The sequence below is a fragment of the Molossus molossus genome, unplaced genomic scaffold (genome assembly GCF_014108415.1).
Source record: "Molossus molossus isolate mMolMol1 unplaced genomic scaffold, mMolMol1.p scaffold_m16_p_10, whole genome shotgun sequence".
Taxonomy (NCBI): Eukaryota; Metazoa; Chordata; class Mammalia; order Chiroptera; family Molossidae; genus Molossus; species Molossus molossus.
This window is the reverse complement of record NW_023425345.1, coordinates 36,961,249-36,985,340: the sequence shown is the minus strand read 5'-3', so window position 1 is coordinate 36,985,340 and position 24,092 is coordinate 36,961,249. Positions and strand designations below refer to the sequence as shown.

General features: G+C 43.4%; 1 protein-coding gene across 5 annotated transcripts in view; it reads right to left on the bottom strand.

Moving 5' to 3' along the window:
* PPFIBP1 (PPFIA binding protein 1) overlaps positions 1 to 23,848 on the bottom strand; it is a 166,474-nt gene extending 142,626 nt beyond the window's left edge. For 4 of the 5 annotated variants that reach the window (XM_036252628.1, XM_036252624.1, XM_036252627.1 and 1 more), the window contains exon 1: positions 23,703 to 23,848. The gene's annotated coding sequence lies outside the window, so the exon portion shown is untranslated. Of the gene's footprint in view, positions 1 to 6,582; positions 6,624 to 23,702 lie in introns of those variants that run through there. The other variant, XM_036252625.1, reaches the window with a different exon arrangement.
* Positions 23,849 to 24,092: the final 244 nt, after the last annotated feature.

Here is a 24,092-nt window from a genome sequence, read left to right as displayed (position 1 = left end):
AGTATTCCATTGTGTAAATGTACCACAGCTTTTTTTTTTAAATCCTCACTGGAGGATACTTTTCCATCTATCTTCATATAGAGTGGGAGGGGGAGAGAGAGAAAGAAACATCAACCTGAGAGAGACACATTGATTGACTGCCTCCCACATGACCCCGACCAGGGCCGGGGACCAAACCACAACCGAGGTATGTGCTCTCGACCAGAACTGAACCTGCAACTCTTTGGTCTGTGGGCCAACACTCTAACCACTGAGCTAAACTTGCCAGGGTGTGCCACAGCATTTTTATCCACTCATCTGAGCACTTAGGCTGCTTCCAAATCTTGGCTATTGTAAATAGTACTGCAGTAAACATAGGGATGCATATATTCTTTCAAATCAGTGTTTTGGAATTCTTTGGATACATTCCCAGAAGTGGAATCACTGGGTCAAAGTCTTCTAATATCTGTCTACTTATGAACCGGAGTCCATAAAAATGTATTTTTAAATGTCAGAAAATCTATCCATTTAAAAATAGTCTGCTTTATTTCTAGATGGCAGCTTGACACACAATCTTCACATCCTTTAGCAACACATTTACTTGAAATAAAAATCAGTAATTCCATAAAAATAGAAAAATGAAAAGCCAAGTTGTTGCGTTGTCACAGAGCCTGGCCAGCCAGCCTGCGAGCACAGACGGGGCTCTCCGGGCCTAAGGAGGCAGAGCAGAACACAACCGCTGCACAGAGAATGCTAGGCCGTTTATCTGACTTAAAGTCACAATGACATCAAATAGTGCCTGGGGCTCTCGCCCCCATTTTTTTGGACTTCCAAGACCTTCCATGCAGCCATCCTCCAAGTTCTCAAACCACTGTCTACTTTATGATATTCCTTTTAAACCATGTCACTTGCTCTTTGGAAATGGAAAGGATATAAATGATAAATAAAGCCCATTTCTTCTAGCTAGTGCCAGGTTATAAAGCTGGTATTGGCGGAGGCCTGAAGCCTGGGGTAACCACAATTATTTTTAGAGGCTGGGGATGGAGAGATGGGCATTCCCCGCTTACTTTCGGTGCCATCCCCTTTGGGAATTCTTCTGACCCAGGCCTGGGTTAGGATGCTCCGATGGGACAATGAGCACCCTCCATAAGATCCTTACCCAGATCTGTCATAATGATAATACCATTTGAACTCTTAAGTTCCACACTATGGAATTTCCTTTTAGTACCAGCTATGTGACCTCGGGGATTTTTCTGTGTGTCAATTTTCTCATCTGAAAATGGGAGAGAGAGTACCTACCTCTAAATGCCTTCGTTGTAAAAGAAGAGAATGTAACAGTATCCACCTCAGATTAAAATGCTCTTATGAATCAGCATCCACATTACTGCTCTTTCAAGTCCTGACACATTAGTTGTCCTCTTATCTGTGCTTATTTTATCTTCACCAGCTAGATAGATAAGCCCTTGTGTGTGTTGGGGGTAAAAAAAAAAACAAAAACCACAAGCTTGGAAATAAGACAGGACCCTGGCTGGTTTGGCTCAGCGGTTAGAGCATCAGCCCACGGACCAAAGAGTTGCGGGTTCGATTCTGGTCAAGGGAACATACCTTGGTTGCTGTTTCCTCCCCGGCCCTGGTCAGGGTTGTGTGGGAGGCAACCAATCAATGTGTGTCTCTCACATCGATGTTTCTCTCTCTTTCTCTCTGAAGATAAATGGAAAAATATCCTTGGGTGAGGACTAAAAAAAAATGAAATAAGACAGGAATGGGGTAGCATACAGGCTCTGCTTTTTACTACGTTTCACTAAGTAAAAAGATATTTGTTTACACTTTAATATCACTAAAATTAGAATATAAGAATGGCATCTTCCATTCAATTGGGTGTTTTCTCTGATCCTGAGCAAGTTATTTAGTCTCTGTAAATTGGTGACAGGACCCTCCTCTCCCAGAGCTGCAGTGAGGCACAAATAACACACTCATGCGAACCCCTAACACACAGCAGGCAGCACTCATGTACTATGGCATTTTGCACTGTATGCATCCATGTCTTGCGTGTGGGTGATGCTTAGGAGGTGAATAAATATTTATACGTATTTAATGGAGCAACCCATTATCCACGGAAATTTAAAAAAAGGGACTGGACGCGCTCCAAGCTCATGTGTATGGCTGTCCCTGCTGGAGCAGCCTATAGACAAGACCAGGGGCTGGCAGTCCAGGAATGCACAGGCGGGACGATGTATGGACTTGCAGAACCCTTGGCAAGGACCGGCAGCTGCTCTAAGCAACCCACGCAGAGCCTTGGATGACTGTCCAGCCCCCACATGGGGCCATTTATAGTCTAACACCCTACTGAGACTGCACTCAGGTTCAAAGTTTGTATGGTGGGACCAGGGTGTATAGGAGGGTGCTTTTTACAAATGCAGTCACAGCTCTTGGCCTGTTAACAGTCAGCCAGTGGGAGGCACTTCAGTATACCCCACTAAACCCTTCATAACAGCCCTGGGAGAAATAACCAACCTCACATCAGCACTGCTGTTTTCCGAGGCCCAGCAGTGAAGTCAGATCTTGATAAGTGGCAGAAGTCTGCTTGGTTCCAAAGCCTGTGTCCTTCACCACTGTGTCCCTTCTCAGGGAGGTGATGCAACGCCAGCCAGGGAAGCAAGCATAGCTCTCCCACACTTCACGGTCCTGCCTTCAAAACAGCCAAACAGCATCCTCCCCAGAAGCATGTCAGATCCTCCTGCTCCAGGTGAATGGAGGCAAAGGGGGTAGATGGATAGGATGGTTCTGTGTGGGCTGAGTTGCAGGTGGTTTTCCAAGTCTAGTAGGAGCTGCCTGTGTCCTCAAACTCCGGCCAGCCCCATCAGGCAGGGCTTTTGACCTTTGCCCACTTCTTTTATTCTTGATTTATTGCCCCCAGCTCCAGGCACCGCCCTGCAGGGTACTTCTGGTTCTCCCTTTTCTTGATAGGCTTCCTCCATCCTTTTCTTTTCTCTTTTTAAAAATATTCTGGTTCTTCACAGTTTTCTCTCCCAGTAGGCAATTTCTCTAAGTTACTGCACTTCCCGGAAACTCTTCTTTATTCATCCTTTGCAGACACGAGTCACAGTGGAAAGTCGGAGTTGTCCTCACCTGGCTTTTCCAGAACACCAGTGATAAATGCACAGGTGCAGGCAGAACGCTGGAGAAGCCGGAGGAAGACATGCACAGCGTTACGACTTTCCTCGCCCAAGGAGGACGTCTGTTCCTGGCACTATCGGATCACCCGAGACTCCAGGGTCACACGGAGAGAGAAAGCGAAGAGTTCAGGACAGCAAAGGCACCTGTTCGACAGTCTCACCTTCAGCCTTTCCTCTGCAACAGAGCCTGTGCTACACCAGTGTCCTCATCTGAGGAAACCATGAGACTTTTGTCCTTTGTGCTGTCTCCCATTCCTGGACAATACAATAAGCCAGCTGGCAGATTATCTACTTCGCATGCGATCCCCAATCATCGCATCTCTCCAAGAGGTTCAGAGACGTGTGTTTTCAACACAGAACCTACCACCAACGCAGCTGGAGTTTCTCAGTCTCTGCCTAAGGAACAGTGACCCATAATGGAAACAGGTCAGTGACATGTTCTATGGCTTGGCATTGCAGAGCTCCTGGGTAGCGATGCAGATCGAGGCAAAGGTCGAGGCTACATAGGAGTGAAAGGGGGGCTTCCTGGGGAGTGAAGTCCACTGGTCAGAACACACACACTCTATCACCTCTGCTGGGTGCCAGGCCCACATCATAGACTTCACTACCTCCAGTCCCCACAACACACTCAAACTATTGAGATGATGGGTCAGCAGAACGCACTGCCTCATTCACTTACTAGAAAATAAAGAATGAAAGAGAACCATAGATATGACTTAATCTGCAGTTAGGAAAGACATTCTGTATGACTTTGGCCTTGTTCACTCATCCCACAAACCTGCCAGACAGTTTCAAACATTTGCTGAATACAACTGGCTTTTGTAAATGGCAGGACACTGATTCTTTTCTTCACAGCATATTAACGTATCCTTTGGCAACAGAACTCCTAAATCATGATCCCTAACCATAAAAATACCACATCAGGTGACTGGAATTTTGACAGAAACTATAATTTCCCATATTTACCCTCCATCCCTCGGGTCCCCTCGAAAGTTCTGGGTTTGCGTGCCTTTTGTGGTGATGACCCACTAAGTCTATAAACTCAACATGAGTTAAATATCCAAGGAACAAGTGTTTTTATGTATACATGTAATTAATATTCTAAACATGCAGTAGTAATTCACCCTTGGGAAAAATTATTCAATTATGGGTCAACCATTTCACAAACACAGAAAGAAGCTGGCCCCTGCTACACCATAATCAGGTGGAAATATTATCCAAGTATCTCATAAACTTTTGAGAGACTAGAGATCTGTGTGATTTATCATTAACAAAGGGGTATGACCTCTTCCTTTAGTTTCCCTAAGGAATGCAACTGTCTAACATTGTACACAAAGGACTGTCCATACACCGAGATTTTGGTGCTACCGATTACTGTTTGTTTCTTTTTTAAAGGGGTTAGGTTTTTTGGAACAAGAGAGTAGACACTGGTGTACTCCACACAGACCTCATTTTTAGGCCCAGCATACCCATTCCTGGCTGCTCATGGTTCACAGAAAAGGTCCTAAGTTACGCCCCCAGAAGGGGGTGCTAAGCTGCCAACAAGGGGCTGGTTCAGGGATACACAGGCCCGGCCCCTTGCCTCTCCTGGAGACAACTCGGAAAGCCATCCCAGCTCCAGAGCTGCCCTTAAGGGCAGTTGGCACCTCAGCTGCACCTGCATGGCTGGGCGGCTTCTCCCCTGCCCAACCCTGCCATCCTCCTATCCTTGCCCCGAAAATCCTTCAGCATCCAACTCCTGGACTCAGTGTTCATCCAGTGGACCCGGTCAAACATAGGCAGTTTTCTAAATATAAAGTCATTTTTCTACTTGTTCTGAGAAAGTTACAGGCATATGTTCTATCAAAAGTCCTTTGAAGGTGAAAACAGTCTTTGAAGAAATACTTGTGATTCAGTTCAGATCACTCTCTGAACACCAACCCAACGCAGTCGGCAGGGACGTGAGTGAAAGAATGCCCGGGAGTTTCACAGGTCCGCGAGCAAGGCAGCTGAGACATCACCCGGCTAGGAACTTGCACCTCACATCACCATGTGGCATTAAACACTGACACCTCGGCACCTCAGCACAGGATGCTAAATCTGGAGTTTTCAACCTGAACCATTAGCACATGCCCCTCCCCACCTAAGACATACAAACTTTATAACCTCAAATCCTAGCAGATCTTCATTCTAAGGACACTAGAAAAGAACACTTCTACATATAAGTATGAAAATGCATCCTGAACACTTTATTCCCAGCATGTCAAACTTTTGATAACAGGGAACCATTCCTGGAGCTGACAGATGACTGATGACTGCAGTATCGACTGCAGCCCCGAGAAGCAGACGGCAGACAGGCTTGAGCAGGAGTCAAGAGCCACGCCGCCGCGCTTCCCAGGAGGCAGCACCATCTTCCAGAAGATTTCAAGGAACTGAAATAGTCACCCAGGCTCTAACCCAATGTAGGGCCCAGGGATGGAGTTAGGGATGTCACAGGAGTAGAAGTGAAAGGTCTGTACCTTATTACCAGAGATTTTGGTTCAGGATGTTAAAAATGCAGTTAATGTAGTCCGTCTAAAAAACTCTGAAAATCATGCTGCTTAACATTTTATAGCTTTTTACATATTGTCTCTTTGACCCTCACAGCCCCCCTGTGGGGACCAGGCTCATACTATTATCTCAACTGCATGACTGATTAAGAGATTTGCCCTGGATCACACAACTATCAACGTTGGAATCAGACTGCCAGATTCTTACTTCAGGATCCTTTCCCATAAAAATATGCCAATTTGCCCAGCCCAAATAGCTCAGTTGGCTGGAACATTGTCCCTTGCACTGATAGGCTGCTAGTTTGATTCCCAGTCAGGGCATATGTCTGGGTTGTGGGTTCAATCCCCGGTCATGGCATGTACGGAAGGCAACCAATCAATGTTTCTCTCTCACATAGATATTTCTCTCTCTCTTCCTTTGTCTTCCTCTCTCTAAGCATGTCCTCGGGTAAAGATTAAAAATAATAATAAAATAAAATGTATGCCAATTTGCATCCTCTCTGTATATTTCTCCAGGCTTGTGCTGTGTGCAAAGCCCCAAAACTCTCTCCCTCCGTCTCCTTTTCTGATCCCTACATTCACACCACAGATCTATATTTCATAAGAACAAGGACTATAGATGGTAGATGGTCCTAAAAAGGGCAACCAACCACCACCAAAGGCTTCTCTGTCTCCTCTGTCTGCCTCTGACTCTCTCTCTCTGACTCAAAACAATCCAGACCCTACAGACACAGACCGCAACTTCTGAAGTATAGCTGACAAGAAGCTAAGGGGATCAAGTTATCAAGTTATATGATTACCAGTATTCAATGTCTGTGACTAACCTGGTTCATGTTAGTCGCATACACAAGAAGAAGAGAAAAAAAAGGAAGAAGAAGAAGAAACTTTAAACAGCTCACCAGTTCCTCAGAGAGTCATTGTTCTCTGGAAAGCCTTTCCATCCTGGTCAGTAGATTTTGCTATTGTTATTTGAAGCACTTGTTAGATTTCCCTCTTGCCAAGTTGGCATTCTGCTTCTGCAATGCGAAAATACTTGGACTGAAGAGATCAGATGGGGATTTTCATGGTTTCAGTAACAGAAGCAAGCATCTCTCTGCCTTAGGTGGATGCATTACAGCTTGTGGGAGTGCTAATGAGAGCTAATTACTCTATTTACCCTATTAGCCAACCAGCCAGCAACAAGAAATGCCTAGTAAAACTTGCTGGGTTCTCAGGCTTTGTTTCAAAGGGCTGTTGCCAGAATGATTTGGCTGAAGGATCAGCACAGGGCTGCTCAACTGGGTTGTTATCTCAAGATCACAAAGCATAGTCTTTAGTTCTTTGTAGCCTGTAAATCAATAGTCAAGTCAGCACCAATTTCATTCTTCCAGACTCTCTTTATCACCACTACCACCTCAACCCCCAAATGTCCACTTTGGCTGCAAATTAAGAAGTTAAACGATAGGCCTGAAATTTTAGGAAAACAAGTGTCCACTGGCCATTAAAACTGGGTGTGGCGTTTTACAATGTCCTACACTCAATTTGAAATAGTCACAAGATTTGGCCCACAGTTGACGCACTTTGATTCTTGAACTCTAGATCTAAGTTCTAGAGAACTTAGAAACTATGCAAATGTCACTTAAGCACTGATACCTAACTGTATCCACATTTTATGCAAAACATATATACATATGGCATACATTATATAAAAATGCAACTAATACATGAATTTATATAAACTATATTTTAAAAGGCTCTCCCATCCTTATCTCCCTATGCCTACCAAAGGGAGTGGCAGGAGGGGGCGTGGAAAAACGATAAGGCAACAGATGTAAATGTCCCAGAACAGGAGCTAGAAGGATAGTTTTAACGCAATGAGGCCCCATCCACGTTAACCTTTCCCATAGTCCAATATACTAAGATGATGTATTGTTGAAAATGCAAACCTGCCTTCAGGGATGACAAAAACAAAAAACAACAAAAAAAGAAGATCTAAGACATATTTTAAAGTAGATTCCCAAAGGGTGTCAACTATACCCTTATAGAAACAAGACTGTATTGGACTACAATAAAATTCTAGAAAACAACTTTTATAAATAATTACTTGGCTCAATTTATTAAAACGAAAAAGCCTAAGTAAACATACGGTTCTTTTTATGTGGTTAACAAGTTCTAGCCTAAAACAAATCAAATCTAACCCAACTTATACGTGGTATAAAAAAATGAAGATTTACTCAACAACTTTTTTCCTGAGTTATTTAACAATGTTCTTTTCTCATGATTTTCTACAACCTTTTTTTTTTCTTTTAAAGGCTGCTCTGTTACCTGCATTCTTGTTATACATGGACAAGTAACAACTCCATGAATGATGCCAAAAATCTCAACTACGTGTAAAGGAATGGCTGAGTTACTGCCCTTCCAAAGAGCTGTCTGTGCTTTTTACACAAACACACAGACAATACATGTTTTATTTTGGCTGTGAGAACAGTCCTAAGCTGGGGATTCATCGCGGAATTCTCCCAGCAGAAGGATTTCAGAGAATTGGGTGACATCCTTAACAGGAAAGAAAAACTACTGAACAGGAAAATAAGTAGGTCAGATAAAAAAAATGTTTCTTGCACTTGAATATCCATAGTATTTACTAAAAGTTTACAAGACTGAACAGGTTTAGGAGTTATCCTAAGAGTTTTAAACAAAAAAGAACAGCAAGTTTATGTATTTATTTTTATCTCTACTGTTGAAAGTATTACAGATGTTCCCCCTTTTTCCCCCCACTGACCTCCTCCTCCCCAGTTCCACTCCCCACTCCTGCCTTCCCCACACTATTGTCTGTATCCACTGGTTATGCATATATACAGCAACATTTTCAACTCTGAGGATGGAAACAATCATTACTGAGCCCCCACAATGAATGAGCCAGGTACTGTGCTAGGCATCTTGAATGTCTTATCTTAATCTAATCCTTCTGGTATTCCTACAAGGTGGACATTGTTCCCATCTAACAGGGGAGAAAACCAAGGCTCAGTCTGGGTAAGTAATAAAGTGGCAATGTTAAGACATGATGATGTTCGGATTCCATCCAAGGTATGCCTGACTCCAAAACTTAAAATCCTTGCTGCTACCCTCTGGCCCAATAGAACCACCAAGGAATTACAATGATAGAAGTGTTTCACAGGTAGAGAGGATCGAGGCTGGAGTCAGAAGCTCTAGATTTTAATTATGCTTCTTTTGCGTGGTAGTTTCCTCCAAACGAATGGAGATGAAAATAATATTTAATCTCATAAGGTTGAGGTGAGAAGCATATAAAAAGGCCCCAGTGAATGGGCTTTGCAAAACAGATAAACACTGGTTGTTATTGTTGCCTCCCTGTTCTTGGCTGAGGCAGCAGGAGAACTGCAACTGGGCTGTGGGCTGCTGTGAGCCCGCCCACAGGGCAGGGCCTTGCCTTGAGGAGGCTGAGCAAGGGAACAAAACCTAGGGAGCGAGGAGTGGAGGGACTTGGCCACAGCCTCTGCCCAGTCTACCTTCTCATGCACTCAACAGATAAAAGAAATGCTGTGGGTCAACCCTGTACCAGGCATAGCCACAGTGTGCTCCAGCTGCCGGTCCCAGACACTGTGCTACTTTGGGCATCTATGGAAGACCCCTGCCTTCAGGAAGCTCACTTCTACCCCGAGCAAAAGTAAATTGTAAACAAACCAAAGGAGCCTTGGCCCACATCTATTTTCCTCTCTCCCTCCCCTCCCCCCCCCACACACACACACACACACACACACACACACACACACACACGAAGGTTTTCCATGGTATACAGTGGGTGGCCATATTAGAATAAGCACTAGAGGCCCATTTATCCTCATTAGGAAACTCCACAGTGGTCATTTGGGGGTTGAATTTGAAACACAATGACACAGTAAAGTGACCTTCAGAGGAGAAAGGGTTCATTTCAGTATAGACAAAGGTCGAAGATCCCAGGTGAAAAAGAAAATCAACAGATTTGACTACATAAAAATTTTAAACTTCTATAGAACTAAAAACAAAATTAAAAAACAAGATGAAAATACTTGTAGTAACTATGAGAGAGTAAAATAATAAGTGAAATACATAAACCAGAGTTTATGACAAGAATACTACTAATACCCAATAGATAAAATGAGCAAAGTACAGGAACGGTTTGTTAAAAACAGGAAATATAGGCAACTCACAGAAACATGTTTGATAGCATTAATATCAAACAAAAAAAAAAGAAAAACAAAATACTGTGAGAAAATTATCAAATATTATTAATTTTTAGTAAGTAGAAACTTTTCACAACTAACAGCAGTATCGTTGGAGCGATCCATACGTGGCCACATTCTTTGGTTCTACCTCTGATCATCCATTGTAAAGACGAGAACAATCTGAAATACAGAGAATGCTGACGCATAAAGAGACCCATCAAGTATGGAAAATAGGCTGCATGCTCTGCAATGGTGAGGCAGGATAGTAAGCTACAAAAATTCCTTGGCAAGTGGAATAGAGAAACTGAGATGCACAGTTCAACAAACTGGCTGAGCGATTTGCAGCCAGATACAGAAGGTCACCGGGGCAGAAAGCCCCAGGTTCCTAGCAATAAGCAAAACCGGCGCCAGACCTCACCCCAGGGTGGCCTTCCTCCCCTGGCACACTGCTGGTCAGTGGTTAGAGCCCCCAGACCTTTCCTCCCTAGCGATAACATTTAGGCCCAGTTGTATTTCAGCTCCAGGCCACAAATATCAGCAAAACCAGGAAAGAGACAGGACACCAGGACCAGCTTCCATGACTAATGACTCCCTGCCCTGGAGCTAATCAATCAGTTGAGACCAAACCCTAAAAGAGCACACCTGGAAAACTGATGAATTTTCTGCTAAAACCTCCCCTAAATTCCCAGCCTTTAAACACCCTCAAACAAAGGACCCAGAGGGAACTCTCCCTTCCCCTTCTTCTTTCCCCACAGGCAAGCATCTCCTAAACTCTAAGGGTCTCCATGAGACTTGCAATCAGGGGAGCACTGGGCGGCAGCAGCTCCTCCCAGGCTAAGCCCCTGAACCTGTCCCTAAGGCCCCCTTTTCTCTGACTGTCCAGTGAGCTAAAGCAGCCCTGCCCAGGCTCTCCTGTAGCTTCTTCTATCCCAGCCTTCCTTGTTTCACTGTCCCCAGCTTTAATAAACATCCTCTCAAAATCACCTGGGTTTGTACTGTGAAATCTTTCCTGCATGAAGTCAAGAACCCACACACTGTGGGCTGGCCCTAGGCAGACCTGCTCAGGGCCAAGTCCCCTTTCCGGTAACAATGGGATTGAATAAATCATGAAACAGATACAGATGGAATATTTTACTGTTCTTAGAAATAGTATTTACAGACATTTTAATAGCGTGGGGAAAGGCAAATAAAATGTGTTAAGTAAAAAAAAGTAAACGTTAAGTAAAAAAAATCATATACTCAGAATATTTCAAATACAGAATAAAGCTCTGGCCAGTGTGGCTCAGTTGGCTGGGAGTTGTCCCATGCACCAAAAGGTTGCTGGTTCTATTCCCGGTCAGGGCACATGCCTGGGTTGTGGGCTGGATCCCTGGTAGAGGATGTGCAGGAGGCATCCAATCAATGTTCAGCTCTTACATTGATGTTTCTCTTTTTCTCTCCCTCTCCCTCTCTCTAAAAAAAAAAAAAAAAAATCAATAACAATATTTTTTTAATATGGAAAAATTATCTGAAAGTAAAGGAAACACATTAACAGTACTTGTACCTTTCTTTGTGTGGTAGCGTTACTGATGACTTTTTTTTAACTGTGTCTTTATGTTTTTTCTCTACTACGCAAATCTTCTAAGTGGTGCATATATTAGTTTTATGATTGCAAAAGTTCTACATAACAATCTCCACTGCAAATCTACAATAAACAATAGATGGAAATCCAACAGCTCTCCACACCACTCCCACAAACACCCAAACACTGTGCAGTGGGCAGGTGTGGCAGTAAACAAGGGGGAAGGTGCTTTTGTCTTAAATCCAGGGCTAGAAAAACATTCAGCTTCTGGACGTGAAAACACACTTTTCATGTCCCACTTATCAGAACATGCTTTGGAAGTTCACTAACCAAAACATCCTCCATCAGAAGAGGATTTAAATGCACACACCAAAATTATCTCTACAGAACAAACTAGTTAAGCAAGCAGGAAGTTTACCAGAAACACCCTAAAAATTAATAATTGTTTTTACAGCTCTGATAAATCCATGCCAGCTCATGCTAGTACACAGTGTAACACAAACTAACAGTCTCCAGGGAGTCCGTCGCCGCCTTAAAGCAGGAGAGCCTAGAATCCTTAGCATAAGGTTTTTCCTTGGTAAGTATATCACATATGCTGCTGAAGTTAAGCCTTTTGGCGTTCACCCTCTCACAAGCTGATTTTGCAATCTTTGAGATAGTTTTCTTAGAGTAACAGTTTACTAGACTAAACTCATTGCATTCCTTCTCTTATTTTATCTTCACAATCCTACGAGGCAGGGCTTCTCAACTTTGGCACAACTGACATTTTGGGCTGGATAATTCTTTGTGCTGGGAGGCTAGCCATGCGTTATAAGGTATTTAGCAGCATCCCTGGACACTACTCACTAAACGTCAGTCCTCTCTCTACCCCTAGTTATGACCTACACAAATATTTCCTGACGTTGCCAAACGACTCCTCCAGGGCAAAGGCACTCTGGTTGAAAATCATGCTACAAAGTGCATTCTATTATTGGCCCCATTTTACAAATAAGGAAACTGAGACACAGCTAGAGGCCCATCTAACTCCAAATCCCAAGATCCAAAAGTCTATACAGTGATTGTGCACGGGTGGGAAGCATATCTTACAGTATAACTGACACACACCCATCTTTCCCACTTGAGTCTCCTTTGCATCACCACGTCTAGACCTCAATACATATTGGTGGAGTGAACCATCCTCCTCATCACAGAAACACTATAGAGTCCCTGCTGGGTAACAGGGCCTAGCAACAAAGGCACAGTCATGGCTTTCAACAAGTATATAACCTATTTGGAGAAATAAGACATAACCAGAGATAATCCATTTAGAGTGTCCAGTTTGGAGAAAACTCTGTTTCCTCATTTGTAAAATGGAGATCAAGCTAGTGTTGCCCTCATAATTAATGGGAACAGTGCAAGCAAAGTTCCTTTCACAAAGTACAATCTCAGAAACTAACTACATACCAAATGTGTGGCAATAAACAGGCCCAGGCATTGGGAGAATCACAGCATCTCAGAATCACTGGGCTGGAAGGATCCTTAGAAAGCAACCTGAGCCAGCACCCTCTTGGTACTTGAGCATTTAAAAATCTAAAACTCTCACTACCTGAGTTCAGGGCTGAGCTCTGACTGAGGCTCTCAGCAAAGGTTTCCTGAACTGCTTTAAGTGGGCCTGGAGGGAAGAGGAGGGTTCAGGCAAAGAGAAGAGCAATAGAAAAAGCAGGAAGGTTGAGAAGACCCAAAAGCACTCCAAGGGTGCAGTGCCTGGTCTGAGCACAGGGGACAGGGGAAGACCAACTTGGAGAAAGAGATCAAGATCAGACGAGATCACAAAGTGACCTCAAGGTGACCAGTAGTGACAATGGCCAAGTGAGACCTAAGAAAAATTTCTCCTAACAAAGCAACCAAGGGCTGCTATAAAGCATATATCAACTTGCATTATGAAGGTGGAGAGCTTAATTTCTCAGATAAAAGATCAGCATTCCTAATTGATTCACAGCACTCCTTCAGATACTTGCTTTAAATTTACATAAATGAGAGTGATGATTTTGCCAGAACAAAGAGTCTGCCCTAAAAGCAAACCCAAATGATCTTCCTCCCCAAATCCATGGGTATTCCTGTTCCCTAGGGCACCACCCAGCAAAACAACAGCCCAAAGTAACCAGATCTTCTCTTTGCAAAATCTGAATTTCAACAGGTGAAATCTCCCAAACTTTGAGTATTGGCTTTAATTTCGTAAAATACATACTGTGTAGGTCAAACCAGACTGCATGCAGTCTCTACACCAGGACCATCCAGTCGAGGACTCTGCTGTGAGCTATAGTCTGCAGGAGATCAAAAGAAGCAGAAAAGGTGGCCTCATGCCAAAGGTTCACTTAAAAGATTTGTCTGAACATGAGGTGTAGATACAAGTAAAAAATTAACTGCAGGAAGCCAGGAGAAGACAACCACCTGAGAGGACTAACAGAGATGACAGGGATATGAACCGAGGCAATAGTAGAGGCAATGGAGAGTTATTAAAAATATATTTGAGAGGCAAAATGGTGCTGATGTCCAGGAGGGTCCCTAGGACACCAGACATACACCTGCCCCATGGCAAACTTTGATGATGAAGGTAAGTCTTTAAGACTACAGGGAAACTCAAGCTTAAAGTGATCTCTTTGACTTCTGAGAACAGGGTCACCTTCATGGATTTGTGACCTCTGTAGTCACACAGAACCCTATGCTCAGACAGGCTCCACAGTTGGTTTAATGCTGTGCTGTCAACATCTTGAGATTCATAATAATGGTAACTTTGAACGTGTGCTTGTGAATGAGGTCTGATGGGACAAGGGAGCATGCGCGTGAGCAGAGGAGAACCCATTCAGTGTGTGTGGCCACATAATTCCTTGCTGCCCTATTCATACATAGTGCTTGCAACGCCCCATGAGCACAGAATTTCTGTGGACTCAGGATGCATGGGCGTTCAGCAAGACTAGTTCAAAGTGAGGTACAAAAACTGAGTAAGCAGATGGGTGGGTGCTGACAGCCCCAAGAGCCATGCTTTCCGTTCAAACCAATGTCTTTCTAAGAAACGCAACCAAGGATTCCTAACACATCCTCTTACTCCCGTTACCTCCCTGTATTAGCCACCCACTTCTGCTGAAAATGATAACACAGAAGGAAATGGAAAGACAGAGAAACCTGTAGTTCTTTTTCCTTTCAGTCCTTCCTTATGGCAGCCCTTCCTTCTGTAAACCAAAGATTGATACAATGCACAAATCAAGAAGTAAAATAAAAGCAGTAAGTTAGTTTTGTAGTTTTTCCACTGTTTCGGTAGGAACAATATATATAAATATAGCCAACAAAATAGGAAGTGTGCCATTTCAGTAATTCTGCATACATGTTAAAAGCTTTTATTTTTGCATTTAAAACTAGCATTGCACAATATAAAGATGAACAGTAAAATTCATGCTAATTTTTTTTCACTTACAATGACATTAAATAGCAAATAAACACTATGATGAGTCAAGAGGAATACTGCAGACAAAAAGAAAGAGCTGTTAACAGCACTTTTATCCTGCTTTTTAAATTTCCTTTATTGATTTGAGAGAGAGAGAGAAAAACATCGATTTGTTGCTCCACCCATTTATGCATTCATTGGTTGACTCTTGTATGTGCCCTGACCGGGAATCGAACCCACAACCTTGGCACATCAGGACAACGCTCCAACCAACCAACAGAGCTACCCAGCCAGGGCTTTTTAAACAAGGGGCCACACGTTTTCATTTTACACTGGGCTCCAAAATGCCATAGCTGGTCCAGCAGAGAATCGTTTAACTCAAGAATATGACAACTATCTAAATATGCTACACACACTTGGGTAAGTTTTCACTGATGTCTTTCAATGCAGTTCCCAAGAGACCGCCGACGGCCTGATGGGAGTGGGGCTGATTTTGAGCGCCATGCTGAGGATGACTGAACTGCTTCAGTCTTTTTCTCCCGCCCCCCTAATGTCATTACTACAGCAAATCTGCTGCAACATGGGAACCCCAAGTCTTTCCAACTAAAGCTCTCTCTTGAAATAATTAAGCTGAAGACCAAAGAAAACCTTACCAGAAGCAGCATTGGTGCAGAGGCCTCTCTGCTGACAACTCCCTTCCTTAAAGGATTCCCAGTGCTTTGGTGGTTCGGTTTTAACCAAACCCCGACTGTGGTTCCAGAACCAGGCTGTGTCTCACCACTCAGAGGGCTCAGGTTTTCCCTGGGCAGCGGTTCTGCAAACCACTAGGTCTGGTTGTCTACAAACTCCTCCTTTTAATACAGTCAAGTTTTCCTTTGTCTCCTTTCATTCTCCTCTTCTTTTCTGTACCACTACTTTCCACTTCAGTTCATTCATTTCCTGCCGGGAGACACATCCCGGCAAATGTGTCAGTTTGTGTTGTTTAGATGAGACACTTCTGTCATTCCTTCACATTTTTTCCTCTGTACCAGTAACTCTGAGAGCCAGCCTCAGGAGCCTGAGCTACCTGTCTATAAATTTCGTGTCACTGCCTCCCATTAGGCTGAAAAATGCAGACTGCCTGAGGGGAACTTACTCAACTTGTGTCTTCCAACCACATTTTTCTGTCTTCCCCTAGCCTTTCTTCCATCCCGTCTGAAGAAGGTTCTTATGGGTTTCAAGGCTAACGGGCCACTCTCCACTTGATTTTGGATCTATCCCTGTCCTTTGTACCCATTCCCACTTCTGTTTTGTTTCTTTCGTATCACCCTGTCTACCTGTACCTTAGAACAGTGCTTGGTACATACCAAGTTCTATGTAAGCATTAGCTATTATTGTTGTTGTTATTCTCCTAAAAATCTAATGAGACAGGCACTACTCTTTTACCCATTTGCATGCTGAGAAAACAAAGGTAGGCTATTGTGGGTCATGATGGAATCTCAAACTCCACATGTTCAAGCCTTTTTTCTTCTTCTTCTTCTTCTTCTTCTTTACTGATTTCGGAAAGGGAGGAAGGGAGAGGGAGAGAGAGATAGAAACATCGATGAGAGAGAACATCGATTGACCGCCTCCTACATGCTCCCCACTGGGGATCTGACCCACAACCTGGGCATGTGCCCTGACCGGGAATCAAACCAGCGACCTCTCGGGGCATGGGTCGATGCTCAACCACTGAGCCACACCAGCTGGGCTGAAATCTGTTTCTTATTACAATTATGTATAAAAAGGGTCATCCCCTCCCTCCCCCCATCTCCTGCATATGAATGTTCTTAGGGTAAAGAGCATCTTTTATTTGTCCTTACATATCCAAGAGGACCTCAAACCAAAATCAAGAATTGCACTTTTTTCAATATGCAATAAGAATATCTGTCATCAATCCAATGCTTATTCTGGGCCAGGCAAACAGGTGTGAGAGCTTCCCATACATTAGTATAGTTATTCCTCATAACCACCCCACTATTCCCATTTCACAGGAGACAAAATCACACAGCTGGTAAGGACAAGGGATTCTAGTCTACCTTTGTCTGACTCTGGAGCCCACTCCCTTCACATCTATGCTGTAGCCAATACATTTTTCATAAGGACATCCTTTGCTTTTTCCAGCCGAAGTTGGAGAACAGAAAAGCTCTAACTCTGCTGGCTTAGACAGGTGGGCCTGAAAATAAGAGATGGGGGTTAAAATAAATGGTGAACTGATGGGGCGAGTGGTGGCAGCTATAAAGCCTATTCAGCCATTTGATCTATGTTTACTGAGAACCCACTAGAAGTTGAATTACTTGCCTCCCCCTCTTCAGGCTCCTCACTACACTGTCCTTCGGGAATAACTGTCACCATCTGTTGAAAATCTATGTAACAAATGTGCCATTATTATTATTAATAACTTCTAATTATTTCTAATACTGACAAAAATTCTATGAAACAAATATCAGTACCACCATTTCACAGATGGGAAAACTGAGACCCAGAAACGTTGAATTACTTGCCAATATTAGACTGTAATAAATAGCAAAGCCAGGATACAAGTAGAGTCTGTAGGGCTCCGAAGTCCAAATCCTTTTCTTTTTTGTAACATAGAATGCCACCCTTTAAAAAAAATATCCTTGCCAGAAGATATTTTCCCAGTGATTTTTAGATAGAGTACGAGGAGGGAAGGGGAAGAAAGAAAGAGAAAGAGAGACAGACAGACAGACAGACAGATATAGATGTGAGAGAAACACATCAACTGATTGCCTCCTGCACAACCCTGACAGGGCCAGGGATCGAACCTGCAACCAAGATAAGTGCCCTTCACCAGGAATTGAACCCTCAACTCTTCTGTCTGCAGGCCGATGCTCTAACCACTGAACCAAACTGGCCAGGGCTCCACCTTTTCATTCTTAGAGAAAAGATGAACTATGACTTTTTCAAAATTTAAACTCAGTTAAGATCATATTTGGCTGCAAGTAACAGATCTAACTTCTGTGATTTAATCAAATGCTCTCTTCTCCAACAATAGTCAGCAGATGGGCAGAAGAGGTCTGATACAGCAGTTCCAGAATGCTTTCGGCTCCCCAGCCTGCTTACCCCGCAAGGTTCTTGCCTCTGGTCACAGGGTGGCTCCTCTCCTTAGACAGCAGCACCCATGTTCCAGGGGAAAGAAGTACAAAGAGCAAAGGGCCCTAACAGGTGAGCACAGAGAGTCCATTCCCATATAAGGGGGACCCCACCTAGCTACTTACATCTCACTGGCCAGGGCTACGTCCTTAGACACCCCCAACTGCAAGGGATTCTGGGAAATCAAGTTTTGTGTGTGGCGGGGGGGGGGGGGGTGTTGGTTTTAACCGCCGATGGTGGCAAATTACACAAAAGAGTTCAGCTGTAGGGAAGTGGGTGGAATAGACTTGGTCGAGCATCCAGCTGTGTCTGCCCCACACAGTGATGCACAATACAAATCGTCCTAAGAATCAAGTACCCTGAGGAGAGAAAAGCAATAAAAGAGCCTTAAATCTGTGTTTAAAGCCCTCTCGGTTGTGCAAAGTCACACACTGATCGGAGCGAAGGCCGGAGAATGTGACAGTTTGACAAAAGCACCCAAGCAGCTGCTCCTGAGGAAAAGCATGAAGTCCAGGTGGCTTCAGGCAAATCCTCCTGGCGGACTCACAGGCTCGGCCAGGGTGTTTCCTCTGAGTTGTCACTGCTTCCCTGCCTCCCACTACCCACTTCCTGTGATTAATTTAGATAAGAACCTACCAGCTCATTCGACACTTCCATCATTCATTAAAAAAAGTAGAGCGTGTTCAAATCCCAGTTCAAACAACCAAATCCTCTACTATGCGTTGTTATGAGAAACAACATGTTTAGGAAAGGATAACAATTGCAGGGACATTATTTATGCAACTGCAGTCACACTATCAAGTTATATTAAGAAAATAGGCCATAGAGATTTAGCCTTGTTTTCCCTTTCTTCCAAAAAAGTAAATTCAGTGAACTTTCCGCATAAAAACCTCATTCACCTCTGAGGTGGCAAGATGTCATTTGCTTAAAATATTACAGATGAAAAGAAGAATGACAAAAAGCCAGCAAAAGGACCTCTTTGAGCTGGATCCTAGGCACAGAAATAGGAGGTAATACATGAGCATATTTAGTGATGTGGTACAGTATTATATTCACAACAAGAGAAGCGTTCCTACTCTCAATGAGCCTACCTACTTCTTGCTTGCCTAAAGAATTTGGCCACTTATTAAGAATGGACTTGCCACAGCATTTTAGTCTCTCCTTTACCAGTAAAATCAAGTTTTCCCTTATTAACAAAGGCACACACACTAGAAATCAGCACACCTGCTCCCTTGAATGTGCATCTGTTTTTATGTCAAATGTTTGACTTCCCTAAACTAGAGGTAAAATTACCTAGCCTTACTCTGGAGTTCACAGGAAGTCCATAAAATCTACGGTCAGACCCAAACATTATAATACTTGATCTTCCTCCATGATCCATATTTCAGACATGAGTCTCTGCCAGAATGACTGCAATTCAGTGCAGTTAGAGTTTATACAATTCCTTCAAGTCATGAATATTTTTAGGTGCACCACCGAACAGAAACCACTAAATGATCTTTCTATTCCGAACTCATTCCACTTGCCAACAAAAACAAGGATGTGTGTGTGAGCCAGTCAAAATGTGAGTCACACTGCCCAGGCCAGTGTGGCTCAGTTGGTTGGAGCATCATCCCATGCACCAGAGGGTGGTGGGTTCAATTCCGGTCCAGGCATGTGCCCTGATTACAGTTTTGATCCCTGGTAGGGGTGTGTGTGGGAGGCAGCCGATAGATGTTCCTCTCTCTCTCTTAAAAAAAAAAGTGAGTCACACCAAGCTCCAGGGAGATATATAAGCAAAGTTCACAAACTGACCACACACCCATCTGGACCCCTGAATCCAAATCCACATTTCAGAAAAAAAGCTCTTCTCAACAGGTACAGACTGGTACACATTTCACTCAGAGCTTCTTCTCCCCCAAAAACTGCCCAGCAAGTGTGCAAACATAAAACTCCTGGAGGGGCTCATTTTTTCCATCAAAAATCCATTTTTTTGTTGTTCTAGATCCTTCAACTTGGAAAAAATATCAAAGTGAAAGAAACTCTCACCATGTGGCATTTTGAAACATTATCAACTAATGCCAAAGTGGCATCAATAATGGCTATGTTTAAAATAAAGAGTGTAAGCCCTGGCCGGTTCCACTCAGCAGATAGAGCATCAGTCCAAGGACCAATGAGTCACGGGCTCGATTCCAGTCAAGGGCACGTACCTCAGTTTAGGTTCATCCCCAGCCCTGGTCGGGGTCATGCAGGAGGCAAAGAGTCTATGTGTCTCTCTCACATCCATGTTTCTCTCTCTTATTCTCTTGCTCTCTCTCTCTCTCCTCTTCCCTCCCTCCCTCCCACTCTATCTGATGATAAATAGAAAAAAAAAATCTCCTCAGGTGAGAATTAAAAACAAAAAAGAAATGAAAAGAAAGAGTATAAAAGAAACAGAAGAGTCTATGTTCTATAGCGGGGGTTAGTTCAGTGTAGTTTTTTTAATCCATTAACTCCATTTAATAAAGCATCAGTCTCCATGGTGGTGATACATATCACAAAAGCTGCAGGCTTTCGACTAGGGAAAAGGTTCTGACATGCACTGCAATGAATCTGAGAAACAAATGACATAACATACCACAGATGCAAGGAACTACACAAGCCCAGAGCAGTTTTTCGATAGTGTCAAGTTTTGGACAGTTTGATGACTGATTTAATTATGAAATGATCAACCTTTAGTAGAAGAGAAATGCTGGCTGAAGGGCAGACACTTGGTTCCCTTTATCCCCAAACAACAGCCAGCGTCACTAACCTTAACAGTTTTGAATCTCTTACTTAAAGCCATCTGTTCGACCATGGTTAAATTAATAATCATAATTATGGCTCCCTGTAAGATCTCACAATTGGCTACTTAACTGTGATTTTTTTTCTCTCTCTCAGTTTCAGAAGTAATATGGCCTTCCAGGGAAATCTCTGGGAATAAAAGGCCATCATTATGCAATATCTCTTGCCTGTGTTTCCACCATGAAGCAACATTTCTTTAATAAAGAATCAAGACACAGGCCCAAAGATGAATGTATATTCATTCATTAATTCACTTACTCACTCGTTTTGAAAAGGTGATTCAAATCAGGCCTGAAACACACAATATCTTTGAAAGGATGGAATGATGAATGAGGTCTTTTAGTTAACAGTTTGGATAATGTGCTATTTGGGATACAGATACTTATAAAAATAGGAGATAAAAAACTCAAAAAGTTAATTTTAATGTAACAAATCACCAACATAATCTAAATTAACTGCATAATGCAAATATTTTGTGAATATGAAAGGCAGGTTTTAAAAAGAAGTCCACTAGTCAGTAACGGAAGGGGAAAAATGACCTTGTTCTGACATATCTCATACCGGTACAGCGAGTGACAAAAAGACTACAGAAACAGTCAACGAACTCTCCCTCACTGAACTTGTTTCCAAAAATGTCTATGATGCCCTTGAAATGGGCACTATTGATCTGGAACTACAGTGTGCCCTAGATTTCAAGTCAACATTTGTTCACAAAGGCCAGATTACCCAATTTTTTTTTTTTTTAAGTAGCCACCAGAACTACTGACAGTTGCTGGTCAAAGATAATTTAATCAAAGCCTAAGCCTACCTTTCTCAATAACAAACATCTTACAAGTTTTGCCCTTTAAAAGTACCATGTTTTACTATACCACACCTGCCTCAAGAAAACAAGGATCAAGAAAAAGAAATATTGGTTAAAACTAAGTATGTAAAATTACTGTTATTACTGAAAAAGCTGTTATAAAAAATGTAAAGCTTTGGCATATTCAAGTCCCTAAACCAGAACTAGTTTGAAAAGCATAAATCTAAATTTGGCACATTAGCATAACATCCCAAAGATACTCTTTACTTGACTGGTTTTTGCAGCTCCATCTCTGGGTATTACAAACTCCAGTTCAAACAGTCCATCGGCCAGGGCTCCAGTGAGCTCACATCAGCCCACAGGAATTCCACATCACCTCCTTTTCTTTCCTACTGAAAAAATTCAGTATGTTTTATGTGTTTCCTATAGAAGAACACAAATAGAAAAAGGCTTGTCCACCAGTACTTCAGAGCCATTAGGAAATTTCTGTTCCAAGTCTAAAACACAAAACAAAATTAAAATGTTCTGGCCTTTCCAGTAAAGCACACCTTTCCTTTGCAAAAACCCTGATCTTGCTCCATCCCGTGTTAATTAATCTTTTCAGAATGATATAGACCCAGGTGGTTTTATAAACAACAGCAAACAAAATAGTTCCTTCTAGCTCTGAAATTCAATTGTCATCTGGCTAGAAAGATAGAGAACCCCATCTATGAAGTCCTGTATCTCCACACTTCCTGACTTGGGTTTATTAGATGCAATGTTGCGCCTTCTTTCTTTCCTGATCTCCTAGAAATGCCCTTTCCTTCAGGCACCAGGGGGATGCAGCTTTTGACTCACAATGAAGTCCACGCCCATTTCCTCCCAGACCTGGCAACAGAAGGATCCTCACTGTGGGGAACAGTGGTGAATGAAAAGGGAAACTTGACTCAGGAGTCTCAGCCTAGACATTTTTTTCCTTCTCCAAAAGAAAGAGCCTTAAGCACTGATAAGTGAGAGTTCTGAATCAGTTTGTGGAGTTAAGTTTATTGCCCCAGAAAATCAATCACACCCAGTTAGGGCACACAAATCTCCAAGCAGGGGAGGTGGGGAATGGTTGGAAACAGGAAATAAACAAAAATCAGAATTCTATACTTCCAGTTCTCAAACCATCTTTTCCTCCTGGTAGGCAATTGCTTTCCTAATTGCCAAACTTGGACACTAAATTAAATCCTCATTCTATTGCTCCCTGCACTTCTTATTGAAAGGAAGGATTTGTTTTGGTCCCACATGTTGAAAAAGGCATGTTCCTATAATTAAGAGGTTGTATGCCACGCCTTCTGCCACATTTCCCTGTTAAAACTCCCTTCTCTAAATATGATCCCTGAAAACACAACTACCAGCCGTCATCCTTTTCCCAGCCACAGAATACACATCTGAAGATTCTCAGCAGACGCCCTAACCCCTTCAGATCACAAAGTTGACAAGGAAAGGAATTCCCAGTTAAAATGTGAGTGAGAATGAGTTGGAGTTTTACAACTGTGGTCCCAAGACACTAGTTTTCCCACAAGCTCATGATGAATACACCCCAAGTGAATTTCTCACATCCTGACTGGACTATATAAAAAGATTTTTTATGTTGCTATATAAGAATATACAAGAATATCTATATGCTTTCATTTAAATTACCATGTAATAGGCCATACGGGGCTAAAAAGATACAAAACTTTTGTTCTCTCTCAAAGAGCACCACTTCTCTGAGTCAGTATTTCATAAACTTTTTGTGACATTTTAAAATAACTGCCCCCACCCCCTCACCCCCACCCCCACACTTCTCTGATCGGGATTCTCCAGTATTATTGGGAGACTAGGGTGTATGGGGGGAGGTCTAAGGATACAGACAAGACCTTACACGTCCAATCCCAGAGGTATTTTCACACATAAGCTAATTGGGAGCCCCGGGAGTTAAACCCTACCATCAGCAACCCCCCAAAGTGCCCGTTCCCATTGGGAAAAGAGAGTGAGAAGGAAAAGGAAACCGACCCCGGGAGGAGGAGCAGCGGCTGCACCCAGCTGCAGCCACACCACGGTGCCACTCCTCTCCCGGGAGCAGTCCAACGCCTTACCTGGGGGTTGGAAGCCGCCGGCACTAGTTCCAAAAGTTCTGGTTCACCTTCCCCCGGAGTTCAAAGTCGCAGCACTCCGGCCCCGCCACAGGCTGGCAAACCCGAACCCTGTCCCGTCCCGCCGTCCCCACCCTCCGGGCCCTACACCATGTCAGGAATCCGGGCAGACACCGAGCTGGGAGCTGACATCACTCCCGGCCCAGGTACCTCCCCCTCCCACCGCCGCCCTCTCTCCTCCTCCCTGCAGGAATTAGCCAAAGAGCGGCCGCAAGGGGGAGGGGCCGGCAGCGCGCCGCCTCCCGCTGATTGGGCCGGGCGGCAGTCACTCAGAGGAGTCAACTAAATTTATACATTCCTCGCTGAGCCAGACGAGGGCTGGAAGTGGGTGTT